Genomic DNA, 9,627 nt, shown 5'->3' with positions numbered 1-9,627 from the left:
ATCCTCTCTAACCATTGTTCAGCTTCTAGAGGATCTACTGTCCCCTTAAACTCTGTAGACCCATATTTCATCAATTTGTCATCTTGCCTTGTAGGAGGCGTGGTTGTACCAGTGTATGCATCTTGGGACTTGAGTAGGCGCATTACGACCATTTGTTAGAACATTGCGACCATCTCTTGAAGCGAGCGGCGAAAGCTGCGATGCTGCGGTGGTCTTTGAACCACTAAAATTATGTATGCCAGAGGCATACCCTAGCACCTCAGCCTCAATAGATTGATTGGTGAGCGATCACCCTCTTCCATATTCAATGCGAGGATTTAAGATCTCCTGAACAAATAACACAAGGAGATTTCCTCCTGTTAGTGCATATTTATAATGTAATGTACTGTATGTATCAAACAATGATATTGAGCAGTTGCACTATGAAGAAAGAATATTCAAGTAACAGGTGAAAACAGAATTTAAAAACTTTGCTCTGATACCACCAAAACATGTCACACCCTACCCCTCTGTAAGGCATAACATGATCCCGTAGTATACCTAATGAATTACCAACTCCGTCTACTGATAACCCATTAAATATACTACAAGGGATTTTAAAAACTTTTCTTACTTCTTTTGCAGGGGTGAACACTATTTACAGTGTTAAAGACTTTGGTGAACTGAGTGAAATAACTAACTCATTTGGTTTATTTGGAATTTCTGTAAAAATTTTGGCAAAGTGCCATCTGTATTTTGGATAAAACAGTTCTTCAGAAAACCTGTAAAAAGCACTTCAATAATTTTCCAAATCTCAACTCCAATACATTTCTCAACACAACAATTTATCAACTCAATTCCATAGAAATTTTTCAAAGTTTGAGATAAGGAAATATAATACAGCTTTTACAAGTCAAAACAGCTCATAATTATTTTACAACTTCAAGGTACAATTTGAATTTACAACTGCTCAAAACCAAAACAATATGTACATACAGTGTCATACATTACAGTACAAAAAGCAAAATATTAGTATACTCATTATACCCGGTAATCCCTCATTTGGATGTACTAGCGACCTAGTCTGTTTGCCACTGTCGCCTCTCTACTGCGGCAATAAAAGCTATCATTTGAGACAATGTCTTAGTGGTGCACAACATTAACCAAATACAATTTAAATCACAATTCATAAGTCATGTAAATAGTGGATACTTAAAACCATAGTTAAATTCAAGACAATAAATGTCAACAAGAATTTAAACTCCATTTGTCAATATCACAATAATTTTCCATAAGTCGGATCATGTTTGAATTCAAAGAAACATATGTCAATGAGGTTTAAATCCATTTCACAATCTCATAATACACATCAATAAATCACACACAGCTTAATCATGATCCATAGTTCAATTCATCCCAAAGCCAATGGCTAATGAGGTATTCAATTCGTCCCAAAGTCGATGACTAATGAGGAATAACATAGCTAGCTAGCAAAAATATGAGTACTCATCAATTCGTCCTCAACGGCACACACCTCAACACTTGAGCCGGAGAGGGAATTCAATTCGTCCCACTAGACAAGCTAATGAGGAATACAATCAATATACATGATAGTGTGGTTTCAAACCATTTCAATGCTTTTCAATCAATAAGTATCCATCAATGTCATTCAAACAAATTTTCACGATTTCAAACCATTCACAATATTTTTCAATCAATAAGTGTCCATCAAACACATTTTCACAATTTAAAACAATGATATACAAATAGTCAATATTTATTTCGATTGAAAATAATTCAAAAGAAACAGTTGTTGTGCACAAACCTCGATATTTGTCTCTGGTCTGACTCGATATTTCTTTCCCTTTTGCTGAGTCCTTGTCAACTGAGAAACACAATTTGAAGTGTTTCAGTGCTAAATTAATTTGCCTCTAACGATAATGTTCGATAAACAATTCACTGAATACCTTTATTTGCTTAATCACCTAATATACCGACTCTCGACGTGTTCTAGGTAAATTAGGTCTTAGTGTCATTGATATGTCATATTCGATAGGGTTTTAGGTTTGGTACGTTTTGCCAAACTCGTTTCCTTATTTAGTGCATTTTAATGCAACTTGCTAGATTCCGGGATACTAGTTTGACCTAGCCGGACGGCCTAGTTCCCTCGGTTTTCGGGTTTCGGTCAAAACTAAAAACTTGTAGATCTAGGTCTTATGGACCGCGGTGCAAAATTTTAGGTCAATCCGAGTTAAGTAGACCAAGTTATGGTCATTACGCTATTGCTGGTCAAATGGTATCAATTTAGGTCAATTTTAGGTCAATTTGGTCAACTCTGGTTCGGCCAGTTTTTGGACCCGAACTTGTGCAAGTTGTTTGACTTGCTTATGGTCATTTCTGGGCTTTGGTGTCTTCATAAGACTTGTAGGTATGGGTCTTAGCTATTCTTGGTTAAAATTTCAGGTCAATTGGACCTGTTTTGAGTGAGTTATGGCCTAAACACTCACTGCTGCCCAATTGGTCATTTTTCAGGTCCTAATTGCACCTAATCCGAATTGGTCATTTTCTTAGGTCACCTTGCAAGCAGAATTTTGGTATGTTTTCTCAATGAAAGTTGGCACATTTTGTGCCTATTTTCACCTAAAATTGGTTTCATACCAATTGAGGTTACACATTTAAAGTTATAGGTCTATTTGCACACTGCCCTCTATATGTCTTTCAAACCCCAATTCAAACACACATTTAACTTGCTCTACTTTAAATCCCCATACCTTATTCTGATTTTATACCATTCCATATTCATTTATCACTTCTTACTATGGTTAATTTGGACAGAATACAAACATTCTCAATACATCAAATACAACCTAAACCACAAAGTCCAAATTTAGCAATATATGTACATAAATACACCTATTCATTACATATAATTTCCACTACTAATTTACATACACATTCATCAATTCTTCTATGTCAACATTCTGCCAACACTTCCATCAATACATACAATTATTCAAGGGTTCCCAAGCTGCCAAAACCTTCTTCAACACCACATTGCCCTACAATTCATCAATTCTCATCCAAGTGCCAAAATCACCTTATACATGTGAAGTAATTCACTAGGTTATTAAGTCATCATGATCAACAACAATTCTCATCAAATATATGCACAAATATCTCATCAAATACATGACTCCATGGCTGTCCAAAATGAACACAACAATAACTCTTCAAACTCAAAATTTTTCTTCACAAAACCAACACCCATAACATGTACACAAAACTTAACAAAGCTATCTTCAAAAATATGAACTTACCTTATGTTTGGAGCTTGTTAAACCTTGCTTAAACTTCTCAAATTTAGTATCAAACTCTTCCTTGTGATGAGTAGACAAACTTTCATGAAGCCACTTAAGGGATTGGAGTTGAAAATGGAGAGTTATGAGAGCTTGCATGAAAACGTTAATGGTGGATTCTTCACCTCTTCATTTCGGCTTGGATGGGAAAATGGGGAAGATGAAGTTGCTGCTGGAGATAGTGGACTTACATCAGCCCCATTTAGTGTTTAATTAATCCTATAGTGGTCCACTAACTAGGTTTAAATCATATAATAATCTAATTGTTCACTTAATCCCACATTAACCCATGATTTTAGCTATTTACTTTAGGTACCACCCAATTAATTTTTATTTCATTTTCTAAGTGTAATATTATTATTTTAATGGACATTTAGGTCAAAAGACACTTCGGGATGTCAAATGACCATAATGCCCCTGTTCGTGTGGCATTCAGATTTTTAGTAACAAGTATTTTATCTGTTTTTTGATTTCTCACTTTTCTTTGTACTAATTATTTAATTTTTCTTTAATCTTTCTAATGAGATTTATACTTCAATAAGGGTCTATTTATGTCCTAAAAATGTTTTCTAGGGTTCCTCGCAGTCAGGGCTAGTCAACGGTCCACGCAGTGACTTCGTCTGAGTCACCATCGCTAGGGTTCTCGGCTTAACTTGGTTAAATTTCTTTGCTATGATTTTCCTTTGTTTTTCTTGTATTTTCTTTTCTTGTATTTCATTATTTTATGTCTCCTCACTCATATCAAACGGTTCTAGGCATCCTAGTCCAGGACAACAGTCACCGCAATGAGCGCACTACGAACTTAGGGTGTTACTGATGGCGGTTGCTAAGGTATTCAAATTACTTTCCAACCCTTAAATTCAAGTACTCAATATACATAAACATGGAAACTAATTTACTACAACTTTAAATTGACTAAATCAACATTAATTTCCATCCATTAGAGGTAAGAAAACTCAAGTAACATAGGTTCTCATGGCTACAAATTGAACAATTCCATAACTCAATAAATTCTTCCATTCTCTTCACCATTCAACTCACCTCAACCTAAACATGAAGTTTACAAAAGTAAGGGGGGATTTGGACATTTACCTATTTTGTAGCTTGTTCAAACCTCACCAAACTTCCTTCTTTTGCTCCAAGTATCTTGCCCAAGGTGTGTAGACAAGGTTTAGTGAAGAGAAGTGTGAGAATCATGGCTTGATGATGGGTTAATGAAGCTCACAAGGTGTGCGACCATGGAGGTGTTGTTGAAAGATTCATTTCTGCAAGAAGAAGAAAGAAGAAGAAGAAGACTAAGTTAGTGGGATCTGCTGTCCCAAAGTCCTATATAGGTGTCCCAAATTAGGAGTTAGTGGACACTAAACCATATTTTAATGTTTAATGATTTAAAGCTTCACAATTTACACTTTAACCACCATTCTTTCTTTATTTACATTATGTATCTCATTTTATTTTTAATGACATTTTCAAAGTATAATATCATTTTTTTTAATGGAAATTGAGGTCAAAAGGCAACTCTAGGTGCAAAATAACCAAAATGCCCCTTTTGGGCTATATTCCCGATTTTTCGGTAACACCGATTTTTTGTCTGTTTCTCGATTTTTTGTTTTTCTTTATACTAATTTATTAATTTTTCTTTGATATTTCTAGTGTCAATTACATTTTAATAAACCTTTAGTTATGTCTCAAAATTTAATTTCAAGGGTTCCCCGTGGTCCTGGGGTCTGTAATTGCCTTCGTCGTAACTTCCCAGTGCGGTCACCCATCGCTACTGTCACACCCCGGCTTAGTGGGCCCCAGCTCAAGCCCCTCTATGGGTGGCCATCTTGCCGGCGTACCCCTCTAGAGGCCTGCGATGCAACTCAAATCGGTACTGTCCGCTTTGGTGGAGTTCAATCCCTTCGCCCTGCAGAGCTAGGATTCGAACCCATATCACCTCACGGATTTGCTTCGCCTCTTACCAATTGAGCTATACTAAATGTGACACCCCTTACCCGTGTACAGTATACCTGAGTAAGTAAGGCCACACGGTGTACCGGCATACTCTAATATACCTTACTTAATTTGTATCATGCTTTTGAAACTAATTTATGAAATATGATTTATTTAAGCCATTTATCTCAAACATTATTATTTTGAGGTTCCGAAAATTTTAAAGAAAATCCGGCGGAGTATCGGCTAAAAATGGAGAAAACAGTTCTTCGGAACCTGTTAAAAACACTTCCAATATTTTTATTCCATCATCTCAAACTCCAATATCAACACCAAACTCAATATCAAGATTTCAACATTTCAATTTCTATTAACAAATACAATTTTCATAATTTACATATACATCAATATACATTACACAAGTTTAATTACATATGAAGAAAAATCAAAATTTAGTTACAAAATGTCAAAATTACACCTAGTGTCCTACCAATGCACAGCAGAAGTTGAGGTGACACGGACCTCGGCGAAGCGGATGGACTCACCCGGTTGTGGTCTCTGGGCTCACGATCGGTATCTCGGAACCTACGCGTGGCAAAAGCAACGCGCTAAGCAATAATGCTTAGTGGTGCAATAATAAAATAACAAGAAATAACAGATATAAATATGTATTGCATGTGCATATTTTGTTTGTCATGTATTTGTATATCAATTCCTTTATTTCGTCTACATTGCTCATTTTCATTCATCTGTTGCCCCAAGTAACCTACACTAGGCAATGGGTGGATAACGGTAAGCGCCTCGGGTACCTAGTACCTCGTGTCACACCATCGGTCACATATGCATCTACCGGCAGTGCAAATGTAACTAACAAGCCAAATAATATCGAGCACAAGGCCATGTCTCAATACAAAGTCGGAATGGCTAAAAGCCATGAAATCACAGAATAGCATTTTGCCATGTGCGATCTTGCTAATCGAACCCTATTGGCATGCCAAACTATCCAAACCAATCTTGTTAGGTATACTAGGGCATTTGAAACTTTTAAATTCTTCAATTTGTGAATTTCAAATTTTTGGTGTCACTATTCATCATTGGTCAACAAAAATGTTGACTTTTAGAATACAAATGTGTACATTGACTTTGGCACTCCCAACATACCACATTTGGTGTTTAAAACTTGTTGGCATTAAGTGTTAATACCATTCCAAAGTGTAACTCAACAAAAGCAGAATTTTCAGTTTTGGTAAGTCAACTTCACTGTTCCATTGGACACTGTTACTGTAGGAATTTGAAGAAATGTAAAACATGAAAGTTGTTCCTTATTTTGTCTAGTTGAATTTCCGAATCACTCCATTTGGAGTTTTGTAGCTCTAGATATGGTCCAAAGACCCAAGCTGGCCGAATGTGCATTCTGCAGAAAATTACCTTATCTACAGTGCATGAACAGTAACTAGAGTCACTTGGTTGGATGGGTTCTGGCCATAATTTGGGGTAGGTTCCTTCATGAAACTTGTTTGTCTATGTCTTAAATTGTTACTGTAAAAATTTCAGGTCAATTGACCAAATCTACAGTGAGTTATGGCCAAATAAACAGTTACTGTTCATTTGGTCAATTCTACAGAACCAACTGCAGGGTATCCGGATTGGGGCCAAGTTTTGGTCTTCTTGCTTTGGTCTTTTGGGCATGGTTTCTTCAGAAAAAAATGTGCTATTATAAGCCTAGTTTCATGTCCAATTGGCCAAACTTTAATTGGACTAACACAGCCCAAGTTATGGCAGTGCAAAGGGACTGAATTTTCAGTCCCTATACTGCTATCCTAGGGCAGCCTGCAATCCTCACTTTGCAATCTCATTTTTCTGTCCATTTGTTGGTCAAATTACCTAAAATGGTCACTAATTGACCATTAAAATGCTCTCTAATAATTTCCTAAGCCAAGTCACATTTTCACCTTTCCAAACCCTAATTCAAATTCATGGTTTATGCCATGTATCTTAGTAGCTACCAATGCATTACTCATATGTTTATCACTTCAACATGGTTTCTATTCCACTCTAAGCTCATCAAAACACTTCCCCCTATTCCATAGCTAGGGCAGCCAAAATTCAAGATGTTATACACATAAGTTTTTGTTAATTTAAATCACAATACTTACTAGTTTCAAGTCCCAAACCATGAAAATAATGAGTTTTTAAGATATAAATGCACTAACCTCAAGTGGCAGAATTTTTCCTATCCTCAAAGTCTTGGTTTCCTTTTCTTTTTGCTCCCACAATAATCAACAAGATGATAGGATGAATTTTTGTGTTGGTAGTTAGGGTTTTTAGTGCAAGAAATCTAAGAAAGATGAAGGATGAAAGGTTGTTAATGGTGGAATGGGTAAGAGTGAGTGGTGGCGAAGAAGAAGAGAGAGGAGCTGGTTTTGGGTTTCTAGAATTCTGCCTCATTACCCATTTTTATTTCATTTTAATGGACTTGCTTAAATTTGATTGGCCAATACACTTTTAATTACCTAAGCATGACATCATAATTCCTGAATTAGCTCCTTTTTCTTTCTTTTCTTTTATATCATGTTTGAATTTAATTTTTAGCTATGTTACTTGTTTTTTTATGTCATATTAATTATTTACTCACCTAGACAAGTCGGCCAAAATCACCTTCGGAAGGCTGAAAATGACTAAAATGCCTCCGCTTAGCTTAACGGTCAAAATCATTCAGACTGATTAAATTGTTTTTAAGTTGGATTTTAATTGTTTTAAGCTAATTAGAATTTTTATTTTCTTTATTTTCACCATCGTTTCCTTGTGTTTTTCGTACTTTCCTTGTTTATGAGACGATCGAAAAGCACAAGTGATATCAATTGTTGTTCAATCTAAATTGAAAAATTCAATCGAGCCAACAAAAAGGAATTCAAGAGAAGAAAGGAAGCACGAAAAGAAGAACAAAAAAGATTTGAGCAAGAGGAGATAATTGAAAATATGGAGAATCAAAATAGAGCTATTGGTGGAAACAATGGAGGAAATGAGCAAAATAGGCAAAATGAAGTGGTTAATCAAAATAATCCTCAGAGAAGATCCATGTTGGATTATGCTTTTCCTAGATGTGCTGATGTGAGAGATAACAGACCTATCATTGGAGCTAATCAATTTGAGTTAAAGACTGGTCTTATTCAAATGGTTCAAAATTCACAATTTGGAGGTAGTCCACTTGAAAATCCTCATTCTCATTTGAAGAAATTTTTGATGATATGTGGTACACAAAGGCAGCCTGGAGTTTCAGATGAAGTGATTCGGCTCACCTTATTTCCATTCTCTCTTCGGGATTCAGCATTGGAGTGGTATGACTCACTTCCACAAGCTACTATAGCAACTTGGGAGCAGCTATCTCAAGCTTTTCTATCTCAGTTTTTCCCACCTGGGAAGACCACTCATTTGAGGAATTTGATGGTAGCTTTTAAGCCAAGAGATGATGAAACTTTGTATGAATCTTGGATGAGATTTAAGGAGCTTGAAAGGCAATGTCCTCATCATGAAATACCAAAATGGATGATTGTTCAGAATTTCTATACCAGAGTTACTCCAGCCATAAGAAACACAATTGATTCACAAGCAGGAGGAGATTTCATGAGAATGACAAGTGAAGAATGCTATGATCTATTAGAGAAGATTGCTCATCATACCCATTTGTGGGGAAATCCTAGAGCACTTGAGCCAAAGAAGGCTGGGATTTATGAACTTGACTCAATTAGCTGCATGAATGCAAGATTTGATCAGTTGACTCAGCTTCTTAGTGATTTTTGCACAAAGGCAACAACCTCAACTCCTACAACTATGCAACAAGTTGCCTTCACAGATGGAACTCAAAGTTGTGGAGTTGATTACTCTTCTTATGGTGATGATTATTTGCAAGAACAAGCTGCTTATGCAGGAGGTTATCAACAGAAAGCTATGGGGAACTCTTTCTCTAATGTGAACAACTCAACATGGAGACCACAAGCAACTTTTGCTCAACAAGGTCAAAGATCAAATTATCCTCATAACCAGCAATATAAGCAGCAGAATAGGCCTCAATTTCAGCCTCAATTTCAGCCCACAAGGCAGCCACAACCTGGATATCAAGCAAGAGCACAACAATTCCTTCCACCTCATGAACCGAAGCCAACCTTGGAAAGCATGATGGAGAAATTTTTTGCTGAACAAAGCAAGATGAATAGCAAATTGGAGGAAGAAATGCAACACATGAGACAAACCATGGATTAATTACAAGTCCACAACCGCATGTTTGAGACTCAATTGGCTCAATAAGCAAGCTCATCGGAAGCAACTCCTATGGGAAACTACCTAGCCAACCACAAAA

The 9,627-nt window shown here is 36.3% G+C and overlaps 1 non-coding gene across 1 annotated transcript; it reads right to left on the bottom strand.

Annotated features, from left to right (window-relative positions):
- Nucleotides 1-8,699: 8,699 nt before the first annotated feature.
- Nucleotides 8,700-8,806, bottom strand: LOC131176953 (small nucleolar RNA R71). Its single transcript, XR_009146744.1, has one exon. It is a non-coding gene; the product is annotated as a small nucleolar RNA R71 (small nucleolar RNA).
- Nucleotides 8,807-9,627: the final 821 nt, after the last annotated feature.

The sequence above is a fragment of the Hevea brasiliensis genome, unplaced genomic scaffold (genome assembly GCF_030052815.1).
Source record: "Hevea brasiliensis isolate MT/VB/25A 57/8 unplaced genomic scaffold, ASM3005281v1 Scaf294, whole genome shotgun sequence".
Classification (NCBI taxonomy): Eukaryota; Viridiplantae; Streptophyta; class Magnoliopsida; order Malpighiales; family Euphorbiaceae; genus Hevea; species Hevea brasiliensis.
The sequence above is the reverse complement of the archived record's forward strand: the minus strand, read 5'-3'. Positions and strand labels throughout refer to the sequence as shown.